We start from the raw sequence: 8,148 nt of genomic DNA on the forward strand, positions 1-8,148 counted from the left end.
CAAGGTTTTCATGAAGTACTCCAAGAAGAACATCCATCGAGTATGATAGATCTTGCAATCTCCACTTCATCCACGAGATGTACTAGGAGATGAGTTTATATTGTGAGCATGCTTGTGGACAGGTACTTATAAAAAAGATAGACCATCTCCAGCACTCCTCCCTGTCTTGTGGATTCAATAGAGGATAACTTGATCTCCATATGTGAGATCCATTTCACTAAATTTGATAACTTATAAATCACCAAATATATTTCTAGAGTGAGATACCCCGCAATTGTGATTAGTAGTATGAACTATCATAAATTTAAAGCATAACAAATATCGAATCAACACAAAAAAGTGAAATACTAATAATTTGTACTTGCTATTAAGGTTGGAAAAAATGTGGCATATCTTGTGCCAATAGTCATGTTAGTTGGTCATCTTTAGAAAAAGCAAACCTGAGCAAACACATCATATCCATCGGGGTGTAGATAGACCTAATAACTTGCATCAACATGCACTATTTTTTAGTGGGTAGGAACTAAGGAGCACGGCACAATTGAAAGCAACCATTGGAGCTCTGACTATGGCCAACTATGGCCAAAGCATATCCATCTTGCTTATCTCCTTCAAATATATTTATGCTCCTATAGTGTCTCTCTTTCTTGTGATGTAGTCCCACAATAAGGTATCCATATTCTTGAAAATATGCATGGGATCCAACAAATGGTTGATCTGTAAGTGGGTCCAATATGGAAACTCATAGAAAATTGAGAACCATTGGATTGCATTTGGATGTGACTCCTCATGGACCATTTTCAACTCATACTAGGTTTGGGCATTCATTCGTACTAGAGGTCATCCAAGAAAACCTTCCCTCAATTAATGGCCCTCCAACAAGAAAGTGGAAAGTCCTTGATATACCATCTTCTTCACGGTCCATGACCTTCGGGAGTCTAACTTTGGCCCACACAATGGACATGCATGATAATATGAGGTAACCAATCTTGTCAAGATATACCTATCTAGTCGACATAAACTTGAATGAGCCATGTTAGATATTAGCAACAAGAATACAAGCCCGCTTACCTAAGCAATCCTTAAATCTCGAAAAGTCATACATGGTCCACATAAGAATGGCTCATATATTAGTGGACCGTCGACCATTATGCTTGCTTATATCTTCCACACAGCGACCCCCTCCTCCCACAAAATCTTGAGCTCATCAACTTATGGATGGAGATATACATCCATGTTCTTGACTTTATAGCATCCAAGAATGAGCAAGCTAAGAATCAGGTGCCCTTTCTTTGTAGAAAGCCATGGTATGATGTTGTAGTTTACAAGGACTATAGGCCACACACTGTAAGAAGTTGACCAGAGACTGAATGGATTCACGCCATCCATAGCAAGACTGACTCAAAGATTCCTTTGCTCTCATGCAAATCTTGAAAAGGTGAAGTCAATGTGTCTCTGTTACAGTCCAAACGGAAGCCCAAGGAAGCCCAAGATAGAGAAGACCCAAAAAGTCAGAAATGGAAGACAACTCAAGGCAAGAAAAGCGGAGAAGAAAGGCAAGCTCAAAAATTTATAGGAAAAGCCTTAATACAAAAGAAAGTGCATAATAATGAGTGCACCGAATATTCTAGCAAAGAAAGCATTGGACACATTGTAATTCATTTTGTAAAAGAGTGTCAAACTCTCTCTTGTGCAATTTGTAAATGTAGATGGGCATGGGTGAAAGAACCATGAAAAGAGGAAAGAAATAAGGAAAGAAGACCTTGGCCAAAATGGTTGGTTATGTAAAAAGGGATGGGCACCCAAAAGAGGAGGGCATGCATAAAAAGGCAAAAAGGGAATGGAGAAGATCATTCTTGTGTGTGGCTCCCAAAAGTAGCTCTCTTCTTCTTCTTCTTCTTCTTCTTCTTCTTCTTCTTCTTGCTCTTGCTCTTGCTTGCTTGTGCTTGTGCTTGAGAGAGAGTGTGTGAGAGAGTGAGCATGTAAGGGTGAGAGACCATGGTGGAGAAGATCTCCATCTTATCCTCTCTTGTTCTCTTCTCTTATCTTATCTTGTGTGTGTGGCAATGCAGCATGGAGCTTGGAGCTTTGAGGATTGAGCTTGCTTGAAGCTTGCACTTGAATTGTGGAGCTACGAGAAAGCTTAAAGGAGAAGGTAACTTGATCGGGCATGGAGATAATGTCACTACACTTGTAGGTGCAAGAGTATATATGGGTATGTGAGAGGTAGCCATTGCACTTGGCTTGAAACGCTTAAAACAATAAGTGGTCCTCCATGGGTCGTGGTCGAGCCAGAGCACCACATTTTGGTTCAATTGCTGGGACAAATGGATTCAAGCTTTGAGTGCTTAGATGATTTGAATGAAGCGAGGAAGTAGGAGTTCAACTCCAAAATGACACGATTTTAGGTAGGAAGAAAGGGAGTCAGAGGCCGTTCGATCTCTTTTGCGCATTTGTTTAAGTGTAGGAATCTTTTTGTGCATTGGTTATAATAAGAATTTTGTATTTTGTATTATATTTGAGACACTAAGGTTTGAAAAATAAGGAAAAATAAGGAAAAATAAGGAAAATATAACTCTTTGGATAGCTAGGAAATAGGAAAATAGGGGAAGAAAGGAATCAAATTTTACATATCTAGGAAGAAAAAAAAGTAGAGGTAAGGGGAGAAAGAGAGAATAGAAAAGGGGGAGCAAAGGGGGAGAGAGAGCTCATTTGCATTCAGGGAGAGAGAGAGAGAGAGAGAGAGAGAGAGTACAGGTCTGCAGATTGCATTGCCTCTACAATCCTTGGTTTGATGCATTTAGCCCTACAAGGTATGGTCAGGATCCCCATTGCTATCTATTAACCCCAGTTTGAGATGGAAGAAAAAGAAGTCAAGAATGCGGATGCAATGGAAGAAGCATGAGGGAGGACAACTAAAAGTGCGAGGCCTCAAAAATCAGGTCAAAGAAAAATTCACATTTTTAAATGCAAGGCGCCCCTAAAGATGTTGTAAAAGAGCACCAGGATCCCTCATGTGCAAATTGTAAAAGGTAGGTGGGTGTAGTTAAAGAGAAGGTAAATAAAAGGAAATGGAAAAGAGAATCTTGCCACAATGGCAGTCATGTAAAAAAGGGATGGGTGCCCAAGGGATTTAGGGTGCCATGTATAAAAGCCAAAAAGTGAATAGAGAAGCTCAGTCTTTGGTGTGTGGCAAAAGTGGACTTATCTTCTCTTCCTCTCTTCTCTTTGCTTGCTTGTGTGTTCTTGAGAGAGGGAGTACTATGAGGGAGTGTGTGTGTGAGGGTGAGGAATCTTAGAGGTGAAGCTCTCCATCATCTCATCTCTTCTTCTTCTCTTCTCTTCTCTTGTACGTGGCTATGGAGGATGGAGCTTAGAGGTGGAGGCTTAAGGGTGCTTGAGATTGCACCATGAATCATGGAGCTATGGGGGTGCTTGAGGAAAGAGGCAACTCATTTGGGCATCGAGGTAATCTCACTACACCCCGGTAGGATCAAAGGCACATCGAGGTGAGAGATAGCCATAGGTGCTCGCTTGAAACACTTGAAGGGATAAGCGGTCCGTGGGTCTTAGCGGTTGAGCGGTGAGCTCCCTCTACATTTTGGTTCCATTGCCAAGACCAATAAATTCAAGCTTGAGCACTTGCATATCTAAACTCAAGTATCAAAGTAAGGGTTTGAGCTTGAGATAGATAGGAGGTTTTGGGTTTTTAATCCTTGCAAACAAGTAAGTATTTTTGGTTTTTGATGATTAGGAAAGTAGAAGCAATCATTTGAATACTTTACTTTTGATTTTTGTTGTATTTAGAGTAGGTAGGATCGAGAAATCGAAGTGAAAAGCTTTAGGGTTGCTACTGTAAAATAGGCCTAAACAGGGCACAAATCAAGAAAAATGGGAAAAAAAGAGTACTCGAATGGATTTATGTCACTAAAGAGAGTGATTGGAGAGGTCTAGCAGGGAAGGGTTGACAACCCAAGAGGGCAAGGGAGAGCTAATTTGCAACTGTGGCATTGAGAGTAGAGTAGTTTTTTATCCTCTATGGAAGGCCAAATTATGACCCATGGGACCTTTCCACATATACAATGATTCTCCTCCCCTGTGGTAGGAAAGGGTAGCTATGGTGAAAGAACGATCTATGCAGCGTGGTTCTCTCGAAAGTGTAACATGCGGGTGATGAGAGCCCCTAACTTCGATATAGGAGTAGTGGTCAAAAACTAGTGAAGTGGCCCCTGTAAAGGGATATCAAAGTCAGCCCGTATGTGTGCATATGCTGGGCATGTCATAATCATGTGCTTCTCTGATTCTACAATATGTAGTCCACACATCTTGCATAACCTCATCTCTCTTGACTGTCCACTCCATCACCTATCTCGATCAATAAAGTGTGTAATCGAGTTTGAAGTCTTGCAATACTCTGTCTAAATACCACTGAGAGCAGATTGACTATGTATGGCTGCGTGTGTGCCTCTGCCTGCATGTAGGATTCCCAATATGAAGGATAGATATGCATACTATAATAAGCAAGTTTGCCATTTGCTCCCTTGCTTTGATGCTTTGCTTGGTACACTCGTAAGAGGTCTGATTGAAATGTGTCCATGCATATATCTTCGGATGCCATATCTAGATTGTAAAATATTACACGGCACAGCGAACAGAATCTGAGAAAGAGATAGAGAGTACACAACAAATAAGAGGAGAATCAATAAATTCTTTAACTCCAAACAACTGATACAAAGATGGCTCTGTCCACGCGTGTGCTTCCACTGTGTGAAGCTTAGATGGCGATCTAGATAGAAGATAGGTGAAGAGCTTAAGGCTAGCTGGAACAACAACTCTGACTGGGTGAAAGATGAGTGATCGATGGCTATGAAGGGGTTTATCTTTTATAGCCTGCGAAGGCTGTTAGGTCGGCCTGACCGACCTACCATATGAGCCTCCACTAGTCGGCTAGGAAATATTCTAGGGAATATTCCCTTTACCATCGGCCCACAACTCGATGCAATGCACCTCGAGTTGCTACCAGCTTAACCACTCCGTCTAATCCAAAGATTAGACCCACAACGGCCACCTTTTTGCCATCCAGTCACATAGACCTCATTTGATATACAAGTCAGGACTCAACCAATGTCCGGGCTCACATTTGGCTTCTCCTCATAATGGGGGCCTTACAACTTTGAGCACCATGGATCATTGGTAGCATCTAATGAGGGTGGGGCATTGATCATATCTAACACCCCCCCTCAATGTCCACCCATAGGTGAACTATCTCCTCGGCCCAATGCCGAGTCTCTGAAGATGAACTTGAAGCAGATCCTTCGTAAGTGATTTGGTGAAGGTATCTTCTCCATTCTCCTCTGTTGGACAGTAAACCAGTTCCACTATCCCATCCTCCATCAAATCATGCACATAGTGATACTGGATCTCTATATGTTTGGTGCATGCATGAAACACTGGATTTTTGGCAATGGCAATGCAACTCTAATTGTCACATCTTAGCACAGTTGCTTCTTCATCCTGCACTCCCATATGCCATAGAATCCTTCTCAACCATACTGATTCACATGCAGCAAAACAAGCTGCCTTGTACTCTGCTTTGGTAGAAGACAATGCCACTGTTGGCTGCTTCTTACTAATCCAAGAGAAAATTCCTGAACCCAAAGAGAAACAATAACCAGAAACTGACTTCTTGGAATCACTGTCTCCTGCCCAATCTGAGTCACTGTTCCCCACAAGAGAAGTTCTGAAACTGTATGTGATACCATAGTCAAGAGTTTTCTTCAAGTATCTGAGAACCCGCATCCCAGCCTTCCAATGACTCTCATGAGGTTTGTTTGAGAACCTGCTCAAAACACCAACAGCAAAACTGATATCTACTCTAGTGTTACACAAGTAGATCAGACTGCCGACCAACCTCCTATACCTCCCAATGTCTGCTAGTGTTGATGTATCTTCGACGGATAACTTTGCATTCACCTCCATAGGTGTAGCTATCTCCTTGCACTCGGTCATGCCAAATGCCTTCAAGATCTCCCATGCATACTTCTTTTGAGAGATGAAGATCTTTCCTAGACTTCAATCCCCAAACAATAGTGCAACAAGCCCAAGTCTGTCATTTCAAACTCAGAACTCAAAGCCTTTCGAGTTTGGTTGATCATATCTTCATAGTCACCTGTAATAAGAAGATCATCCACATATAGGACAATCACTACAAACTTTTTACCATCCTTGTAAATATACAAGTTAGCATCTGAGGCACATCTTTTGAAGTTTAGTTTAAAAAGAACTTATCTATCCGCTAGTACCATGCTCTAGGGGCTTGTTTAAGCCCATATAATGCCTTCTTCAGCTTACACACTTTGTTCTTAGAATGGGGGGCCTCAAACCTTGGTGGCTGAGCCAAGTACACCTCCTCCTTGAGGTCACCATTTAAGAACGCTGACTTAACATCCATTTGGTACACTGGCCACTTCTTGTGGGCAGCCACTGCAAGTACCGTGCCAATAGTGGTCATTCTAGTAGTTGGGGCAAATGGCTCTTGAAAATCAAACCCTTCAACTTGTGAAAATCCTTGGGCAACCAGTCTAGCTTTGTACTTTTCTAAGGTACCATCAGCCTTGTACTTTACCTTCCAGATCCACTTGGTGCCAATAACCTTCCACTTTACTGGTCGATCCACTAGCTCCCAAGTGTCATTCTTCATTATGTTGTCATACTTCGCCTGCATAGCAGCCTTCCATGATGGATCTGCAAGTGCTTCTTCTAAGTTAGTTGGCTCCTTTACTTCTCTCTGAGCAGAAGCCCTCCTTTGCTCCTCTATTCTCTTAGACCTCCTTGGTTTGTCTGCCTTCTCCTCAACAGATGCAGGCATAGGATTATTGTGGTCATAGAGCTGCTACACCCAGCGCGGCAATGGCTTTTCCGGTGGGGTGATGTCAGGTTGGTGAACTTTTTCCTCATCATCTGAAGATGATGCTTCCTCCTCCTTAAGGATAGGGATGGCTCTCGGGACAGGTTCATAGTGGACTACTTCTTCGCTTGATGATAAAGTGGAAGAACTTGCCTTCTCCTCCTCCACTGTATGCGGCTCCTCCTTGAACACCACATCACGGCTCGCGATGATCTTCTTTGCCTCTTGGTCATATAATTTGTAAGCCTTCTGCTCATCACTATAACCCAAGAAGATACATTTTCTGCTTTTTGGTTTTAACTTGTTTCTCTTCTCATCTGGAACATGTGCATAACATTCACATACAAAATTTTTGAAATGTGAGACAGATGGTTTCTTACCAGTGTAAGCCTCATGAGGTGTTTTTCCCTTGAGAGCCTTTGTGTAGCTCTGATTTAGAATGTAGACTGCAGTATTAACAGCTTCAGCCCAAAAATGGTTAGGCAATCCCTTGCCCTTTAGCATGCATCTTGCCATCTCCACAATGGTGTGATTCCTGCATTCCACAACATTGTTCTGCTGAGGTGTGTGAGGCGTCGTCAATTGACGCTTGATCCCTTTTCTTTTGCAAAAGCCTTCAAACTCCTTTGAGTTGAACTCACCACCACCATCTGTTCTAAATTTCTTCACACTTTTCCCTGTTTCATTCTCAATAAGTTTTGGCCATTCTTTAAACTTACCAAAAGCTTGAGCCTTATCACGAAGGAAGTACACCCACATCTTCCTACTGTAGTCGTCGACAATCAACATAAAATAAGAAGATCCCCCCAAGGCCTATGTAGGTATCTTACCACACAAGTCAGCATGCACCAACTCTAGAGGAGCCTGTGCTCTATTCTTGCTTTCTTGTGGAAATGCCTTTCTCTGTTGCTTGCCCATCATACAAGCTTCACATGGTTCCTTCAATTCAGTTATTGTAGGTAGGTGAGCAACCATACCTTGCCTTTGCATCTCCTTCAACATTGCAAATCTGATGTGTCCAAACCTTTCATGCCAAAGCTTACTTGTGCCCACTCCAGTGGTGGCTGTAAGAGCACTTAGCTCATACAGGTTGTTCCTTCTTTCTCCTTTGCCAACAATTGTGCCAACACTATCAAGAATTTCTGCACCTGTCTTCTTGAACCTCACTTCATGACCAAGATCAGTTATGGCAGCTGATAAGAGATTTCTCCTGATTTCGGAAACATACAACACATTTGAAA

This window comes from Lygodium microphyllum, chromosome 30 (genome assembly GCF_053477565.2).
Source record: "Lygodium microphyllum isolate KBCC chromosome 30, Lygodium_microphyllum_v1.1.10, whole genome shotgun sequence".
In the NCBI taxonomy this organism is placed as follows: Eukaryota; Viridiplantae; Streptophyta; class Polypodiopsida; order Schizaeales; family Lygodiaceae; genus Lygodium; species Lygodium microphyllum.